A 9,248-nucleotide genomic window follows, 5' to 3' on the forward strand; every position below is an offset into this window, starting at 1 on the left:
TCTTTGTTTACATTAGCAAGCATCGCTTACACTCAGAGCTAATGCTGTACTGGAGAGAGTATGTAAAAAAGCAGGAAATAAAAAAAGGAACTCACCTTGTGGTAAACCCGCAAGAGAAAAAGCATTTGAGCTCCATACTGTTTCAGAAATAATCATTGATGTGGTTTGGAACATGATATGGCATTTAATCACGGCAGCATTTAGCTTTATCTCCGGAGAATTCTGAGCAGGCATTAGCTCCCCCTCCTCTTTTTTTTTTTCAAGCTAAGGACCCCGAATCAGCACTTCTCTAACAGGCCTGAAATGGAGGGATATAAGGGATGTCTAAAATGCATGATCTGTTCGGTATTTTGAGCAAAACACATCATAGACATGTTTTTTATATATTTTTATATATCTGAGACCAATAATATATGCCTAAAAATAGCATAATAGGAGACCTTTAAATATGGATATTGAGCCAAAGATAGGTAAATGTGCTTGGACGAACGTAATTGGACAAACCTCCCCCTTGCCATGTCAATTTGTGAAACCTGCATACCACTGTCAAAACAGCCAAGAAATAATAATCATTAATGACTTGAATTAAAAAGAGCAAACAAAGCGAAGATGTTTATCTGGAGCTCTCTACAATGACAGCCTTTCCGCCTCGATCAACGAGTCTTGATGTATCGTTCGTGTGCTCTCCGTCTGGCTGTCACTGATAAGAACTTACTGGGGGCCGCTGGATAATGGTATCGCTAGCTTAAAAAAACGCAGGAGGGGGGCAGTAATGTATTCTTGGGGGAATTGTGCAAACAGGAGCGCATAAACCAAACCTCATCTCTGCCCTCTGAGCACATTTGGGCAAAGACAGCCCCTATGATAGAGCCAGGGGGGGGGTGGAGGGTGGCGAAATCATGCTGCCATAGTCATGAATTGCCTTGAGCGTGATTTTATTCCTGAAGAGACAAGATGGAGAGACTCAGCCACAACATGCGCTTCGTCCAATGCGAGCACAGAGATCAGCAGTGATACAGGTTATGTTTTGTTGAGATTCTACACTGTAGTTGATCTATTTCTCTGTTTGTACAGCACCTGCATGGCTTTGCCTCTTTGCACTGAAGAAAATATGTAAAGCTGGTATGACCTCTATTTTCAGGGTCAGAGGCACTAACTGTTGTCTGGTTTGTAACCCCCAGGTGTCCTCAGACTGACAGTGATGCCTCAAGGGAGAAATGGAGGAAAAAAATGATAATTGGTTGCATGCTGTAAGCGTTGTTTCTAAAAATCAAATATGTATCCTGGTAGTTTGTTCATGTTATGGATATATTTTCAAAGCTACAAGTTAAAAAAAGATCCGATTTATTTTTCTCCTCCTCCCCAGGCATGTGACAGCTACGTCCAGAGACATATCATTTGGACACGTTGGAGATGATGGTATGTGACGTAAAAGAATACGCAGGATGACAGCATAAAGGAACCCCCCGCCTCAAAAACCCACCCTCAAATCCTGTTGGTTATTCGTCCAGTGACGCAGGACGAATCAGACATATTTGCCACAAAAAAGAAAAATCATTTGAAGGGGAGTGGATTCAGGCAGACACACAAGTCAGGATGCAAAAACCCCACAATAGGTTTCAGAGTATCTGCCTATACAGTACATAAGTGGCAGGGATCATTTGGATTTTGTCCATCATGTTTAGTGGGTCTCATCTCAGTGGGGGTGTCTAATCTTGATGTGTGTCGGCATGAGGTGGTTGTTCGACTCTGATTATTAAATCATAGTAGTGTGGGTAGTCTTTGGCGGAGTTAATGACAGGAAGAAAGTGAAAATAAGTAAAAAAGGGAACGTGGAAGAGAGCAGATAAAGTTACTGGCCATTAACCCCCAATCAGAGCTGTCATATTATCTGGAAACACAGACAGATCGGGGGTTTGGCCTTGGGGCTTTTACTGTCTGCCTTAATAATATATTGCATTGCCATCGAGAAGTTGAAGCTTGATGAAAAAGATAGTGATTGCATGTCAGACACTTATTATGATCGAAGGTCTAGCCTGGTTGTATTGGGGTTTTTTTTGGGAAGGAGGGATTACGTCAGAATAAGGGAAGCTATGCTTTTGGACTTCGACATGACCTCTATTATGATAACAGCTGTTAATTACACAGTGCTGGCTTTCCCTATGTAACGTCTGTTGTTTTCACACATTGCAGGTGCTGTGTGCCACATCTCTTTCACAGACTCAAAGATGTATGCTTTGAGGTTTTTGGGGAAAAATACATGTTTTTCGTGCATTCCGGGGTTATTGCAGATTTTGGTGAAAGCATGAGAGGTGGGTGTGTTTGCTCCCGGCTGTGAATCTCAGCTCAACCTGGCAGCACTTCAGTACATGGAAAATCATGTGTGAAGCCATATGGAGAAAAAGCTGATTCAGTTTTATCGTATTGTTCAATTTAATGTGTTCCATCAGGGAATTCAAGCACTACATAATAACCTGAGGAAAAGGAAGTGAAACTCGAAAGGATACACAAAAAGTCACAAATATAATAGTATTGTTGATCCACATTCTTTTTGACTTGCATATCTAAAGTCCAACACCAAACTTCTAGGACTTCCAGGGATGAGAAGATTAAAACACAGAGACATATGTACTTATAAAAGAGAAAATAATGCTGAAGAGCAACATGGCACATTTGTTATACAACCCTCTTCACTGGGGAAGAGGACAAACTCCTGATGATGAGTCACTGTTGGGACTGCTCAGCATCCTGTCACGACCCCCGCTGATAGTACTTATGTGGGATGGCAGGGGAGTGGGAGGGAATAGGTCAACAGCAGTTTGTTGTTCATGCTGCAATTTAACTTAGCTACTGAAAAACCGAAAAAAAACTAGGATTTCGTTTACCAATAGCTGCATGGCTCTATTGTTATTAATGTTGTAATTGATTAATATAATACATGAACAAAGACTTACAACATTCCTACCAGCTAGTGCTCAATAGCCTTTTTCTCTTAAAAGCAAATGCTTGTAGATTACACACTAAATGAAGATTGCAAACTTTGTAAAACAGAATGACAGCAAATGTTAGCGTTGTCATAATTTCAGCATATTAATTTCCCTATTCAGGCTTGTCTCTTAGTCCTGTTCATATTTTATTTGAAAAAGTAAAGAACATTAAATTCATTCATTAATTGTGTATTTAAAACAAATCCTTTAATATAAACACAGTAGTTAGAGACTTTGATTGGGTCACACCAGCCGCAATAGTAAATTGGAGGCGTAAAAACCGACCATAATTTAGATCTCAACTGCTGTTGGTCGCAAGCTATTGCAATGACATACATTTTTAGAACACAAATAGTTTATCACACATTGAATGTTACTGCCTATGGAACAAGATAAATGATAATCTGTGAGCTGTAGGAGGTGCTATCAACAAATGTCTCAAAGAAGCCCTGTGTTAAGATCTGCAATTATGGACTTCTAAACGAGAATTAATTTCCGTATATCAAAGGACAACCGGTAACAGATTCATTACCATCCGAGGCGTACCAAGGCTCATAAGCTATTCCTTCACTTCCACAGTTAGATTGGCTGTGTTCCTCACGGTTGTGTTACATTGACTTATTTTTTCTCCAATTTGACCTCAAACCATTTTTGTCTCTAAACACCTTAAAACATCAGCAAACAAGGTTAAATGCTTTAGCCTGCATTGTCCTCTGCACAAAATGTTCATATAAACATTGTAATGAGCAAGGTTGTCAGGTCAACTGAAAAAAAAGGTTGGAAATGGAGCTGCATGCATGTACATGGTTGTATTCTAGTGATCCTTCTATCAATTGCACAATCCCAATACTAATTTAAGTGGCTCATGATGTGCTATATAACACAGCTGGGAAAGTCACAGCCCAGTGGGCTGCTACAATGGCAGCCAGTCATTGAGGACGGCCACGTGTCTGTCAGGCATTCACACCACGTATACGGCCACAATAGCCTCATCAGTAGCCTTATTCAATCAGTCTTTACAGACGGGAGTCGACTCGGGTGCTGCAGACCCAGCCAGCCGTCCACTGATCTGCATCACACAGGCATAAACAATCAGAGCGTCCCTCCTTAAATCTCCTTGAAGTGATCTCTGATTTCTTCTGATTGTGCCCGACACCATGCACTCTGCGCTCTGGAGTATAACCATGTGATTAGCACAAGGAGAAGGTAGGGACAATCACATAGTGGTTTACTGTTTGTATGTGTTGTTTTAGCAGCAGTTTACAAAAAAGGCGGAAAGAAAATACGTTTGAGTCAATGGTTTTGAGTGGCAAATAGGCCTACATGGTAAATTAATGATATTTTAATGCATGTTTGCCTCTCTGTTTAATGGAAAAAGTGTGCTTGTTATAAGTTAAATGAAACGATTGCAACCCCAATAATCTAATTTAGGCTAGAATGAATTTAGTAATGCAAGCGCAGGACAGAGTAGGATCCCTTTGGTGCAGCGTTGACAATGTCAGAAGCGATTCCAGGCTGAGATCGATTCCCACATGTGCACACACACAAAGAGGGACTTTGTTAATCAATTCCCTTATCAATCAATCAATTAATCATCCATCCATCAACCTTCATGAACTGCTGCTTCTCCTTCAGCCCCAGTGTGTCACCACTGCAGCAAATCTGCTGTCAAAAGCATTTAGATTAACAAGTTCTGCGAATATTCATCTTTCCTTTTTTAAAGTGGCCTGACTCCGCCTGCAGGACTGCAGAAAGTGCTGCCCTGCTAATCCTTTTTTTATTTCAAGAACATTTATCTATCATTCTGTGCACTGTGTGAATGTGAAGTCAAAGTCAATTTCACCAAGACAATTGATTCTTGAGTTTGTCTTTGCAGCATTTTGTACAGGCATTGATCAAACTGCAAATGGCTCTGCACTGTTACACAATCATACAGTACAATTCAAGTTTAATAATGCTTTTATTTAGAATGATTATGACGTAAGGAAAATTGCTCAAGTTTTTGAGACAACGCAGATAACAATTCATAATAACAATGCCGTCAGAGTGTGTGGGCTAGAAGAGACGGAATGACTTTCTGTACTGAATGTCATTCCAGTGCCACTTAATTTTCAACAACATAATTGTTCTCAACCACTTACACTGTTCTGAATCCTAACACATTTCACAAATGATTTGTCAACGGAGTAGGTCTGAAATAATGTCTGAAAAAAGCTACTTTTATTTCAGGTAAGACTAATTTCTCATGAAATCCTTCTTATGCTAAATAAGTATTTGGCTTAGTTACTGTGTTTAACTCTTCAGAGTAGTTTTGGATGATCATCTGAGAAATTCTTGATAAAAAGCAATGCAGCTCCACTAGAGATGTTGACAAAAGGAAAGAAAATGTGGTTTTGTTTGTTTGAGAGAACAATTATCGGTTTGCCTGCTTGTTGAGGGTTTAAAAAATGTACATCATAATCATTGCGGAGTTTATTTTGTATTTCTATTGGGCACAAATAGATAACATTTATTAGCCGCAGAGTTACGTGATCTTCATTTGTTTGATTTACATAAATGATTGTGCTTTTTTCTGACATTGTCAAAACATGCATGAAATGAGAAAACTAAAATAAGCACATCAAAGTAGAATGGCTTACAGTTCTGTACAGTATGTGAGGATTATTTGATCATGCAGCCATGAAATATCTCACGGGTAGTGTCTGAGAAGATGATTCTTCATGGTGTTGAGACTAGCGGCTGATCAGTGGGTGAGAAGCTTGCACTGCAGCAGAGCAATATGTAGGTTACCTGTCAGGAAATTAAGCCTATTAACTGCTTATGTAACACATCACACATTAGGCACGTGGATTCTCTCCTAATGTTTTATTCTGTTTAAGGCAAAAAGAGACTTATGTAAAGATGGTGTACTCATTGGGATGTCTTGCTGTAAGCTGATATTAAACCTTTATTCGTTTTTCCAGTGTTACTGGAATTCCATTTGCATTAGCCTATAATAAATATGCATTTTCCACTTCATGACACCAACTGTTTACTTTTCTGTGTACAGTGTTTCTTTTTAGAAATATGTGTAGAAGGCAATTTGTTTATTAGAAGCTGAATAGCTATGCTAGCAAATAAGTTTCAAGCTAATTGTCAGTATTCTAACCTGATCACAATCTAACAAACTGATGTTTAGCAGTGCATATTTAAAGTGTATAGGCAGGTGATAACAATTCATCCTGAGGGCAACATACATTTCTGAATTTATGTTTGATTTTTTTAATAAATGAAGAAATAGTAAAGTAGTTTTAAAAGGCATAAAAAAGACACCTGATTAAACAATAGTTTGGAAAAGTGTCACTTAGTTTGACAGACATCTTCAATCTTGTGTGCTTTTCTACTCTCTGGTCAAATAGTGAGGTAGGGGGCAGGGAGTTGTGTCCAGTCTGCACACTGAACTGGACCTTTGCCCACTTTAATCATACGATTATTATGGCCATCAGTACATCCCCATTCTTGGTCCAGCTTCCAGGAGCCATTTGTAAAGCAGCAGAGCAGGAAATGAGGTTGGTTTGCTGCTGTCACCCAAGCCTAGAGGACATGCTTGAGGGAACAACAATAAAGTTGGCACGAGTCCGCTGATCATGTGGAGTCCCAGACGAAAAATGAGGGGGGGTCATTGGGAGGAGGCTGAGGTGAAGACAGGACAGAGACATCACTAGCTCCTATATTTATCATTGGCTAATAATAGGGGCCCCAATGCTGACTGATTAATGAGGTTTTATGGCACGGTCAAAGAAATAGAACTATTGCAGGTCCACCTTTAAAACTGAAAAATGACATCCCCTTTTAGCCATTTGAAAAAGGGGCTACTACTCCTTGTTCTTTTCTATTACCTAATTCTTCTTCTTTTTAGTAAAAATAAACATTCAGTCTTTTATAACAATGACTCCTGTCTTTCTGACTTTTCTTGAAGTCTTTGCCATATGTGGTCTTTTATGGTCTTGTTAGGATATCAGAAACAGCTTGGATTCGAGAGATTTTTCATATGGTCATCCTTCTAATGTTCATAAATCTAATGAATTTGCTAAATAAATGGAGTTGAAAAATGAAAACTCACAAATAAACATATCTAGTCAAAGGCCCAAAAAGCCCAACAGAAGCAACCATTTATTTGTTATTCGGAGCTATAGTGATTGGAGGCCTCAATAAGAATTAAGCCATTGCATGCTTTCTTGCAAATTAGGGTAATGTCCCACTGTCCAGTACACAGACATAGGCCTGAAAGGTGACTTCAATAGACTGACCAACTGGACTGGAGAGGGATTGGTATTCAGAGGAAGGCACTCGACTTTCTTGCTCCCTGCAATTTGGATGTTAAACTGGACAACCAGAACTTTAGAAAACGAAAACAAATACTTTTGATTAGGCTTACTATTCTTAAGGATAACATCAAGTACCCTAAGCTTTTTTATTATAGCCTAATATAGATTGATATGGCTAGTGACTAGATGTTTAATTCCAATTGCTGTTTGTGTTTGTTGCAATAACAATGAGTAGAACACACCAATTTGATAGCTTTTACTGCTTTGATAGATGACAATACATATTTCTCTCTCTGATGGAAACCTGCCTCTGGGTGTTTAGGAGAAAACAATCACTGTGCCATCGGTCAGTATAACAAATGAACAGCTTCACTGCTTTAGCAATTCATTTCCGACAGTTTCAGCAGAATCAACCTTACAGGGGAAAGCTGATCTCAAAGTGTAGTTTGCATTGACAAAAAAGTTAGCCTATTATTAATGCAACATTCTTCCCACATGTTACAAATCTGATGAACACTTAAAATCTGACACAAAACATATATTTATTTTTATGATTTTTAACAGTTAAAATGCTTGAATTTTACCAGGCCTAGCCCTATAGGGTACAGATCATCATGAACTGCCACTCTCTAGGTGCCACATGAAGTATAGACATGCAGCATAAGGTATTTTCTGTAGGCTACATACACACCCATTCAATAGTTAATGCTCTTCGCATTATCTGAATTGTTATTTTTTTGTAATGTAATAAGCCCCCAAGTCTGCAACTTTACCTGTTAGTAGCTCATAAGGATAATGCATCTAACTTTCTGGGAGGCCAAGTCAGCAAACGTGAGTAGGTAATTTTTTAGAGATAGATAATTATTTAATAAATATTTATAACAACACTCTATCACATAACTTAGGTTAAAAAAGCTAGCTACAAATATGAACGGGTGTTAAAGCAGTTTAGCTGTGGAAATAATGCTAGTGGTTTAGCTAGCTTTAGCCAGCTAACAGCTCGTAGGTGGCCAAACAGGTGTGGAAACTGTATTGTATTAGTTGTAGCAATAACACCAGCAACTACAGAGGTGGCTAAAAATAAAGTTAGTTGTTTATTGAGTGTTGATAACAGTCTGTTTATCCGTAAGCTAAACAAGTGTGGGAGTTAAGCTAGTAGTTTTAAGAAGTGTTGAGCCTGCTAACAGCTATTGTGACTAAGCTAAATCTGTATGTAAATCGCAGTTTAGCTTGTATGTTAGCAAGATGACATATGTAGCACATTGTATTTTCAGTTCTGTGTTGTGACCTGTGACGTAGGGAAGGACATTTCATCCAAAAATCAGATTAGTTTTAGGGTGACCAGACGTCCCCGTTTTCAGGGGACAGTCCCCGGTTGAAACTGTTTTTTAATATAGGTTAAAAACAGCAAGGTGAAATAAAACGTTTCATGTCAGGAAACACTGGGTAAACACACATAGACTGTGGTCATTCAAGCCAGCCCGCACGTTGTATTACGGCGCGCGAATATCCTATGCATTACGGGTAGAGGACTTTAAAAACTGCCTTCAAAATAAAAGCGTTTGCTCGTTCAATAACAAATATATCTAAAAAACACACCAAACATATTCATATATACTGGAGCTTAAATTAAGAAATATGTACTCTATAATGTGATCAATAATAATTCAAAACATACTACGTATAACTACCACATTATAACTGAGTGAATGTAAAGACACAGTTATGAAGTCATATCTGACATTTCCACTGGGTGACTAATTTCAATTGATGTTGACACCATCTCACAACACTCCTAAAATAACATTACTTTCTGAAGCAGAATTTAAAATGTATGCTGTTTAAAATCTCAAATTATTCCCCAATTTGTCTTTAACAGTGACGAAAATTGGATATGTTAATGATATATTGACCGCAAAACTCAAAATGTCCCCGGCTTTAAGGTTTTAATCTT

The 9,248-nt window shown here is 38.6% G+C and overlaps 1 long non-coding RNA gene across 1 annotated transcript; it reads left to right on the forward strand.

The window, feature by feature from the left end:
- The first annotated feature begins 923 nt into the window (after positions 1-923).
- LOC104942370 (uncharacterized) lies at positions 924-1,426 on the forward strand. The gene is made up of 3 exons (XR_798006.1): positions 924-1,019; positions 1,182-1,250; positions 1,367-1,426. It is a non-coding gene; the product is annotated as an uncharacterized lncRNA (long non-coding RNA).
- Positions 1,427-9,248: the final 7,822 nt, after the last annotated feature.

This window comes from Notothenia coriiceps, unplaced genomic scaffold (genome assembly GCF_000735185.1).
Source record: "Notothenia coriiceps isolate Sejong01 unplaced genomic scaffold, NC01 NC01_scaffold00004486, whole genome shotgun sequence".
In the NCBI taxonomy this organism is placed as follows: Eukaryota; Metazoa; Chordata; class Actinopteri; order Perciformes; family Nototheniidae; genus Notothenia; species Notothenia coriiceps.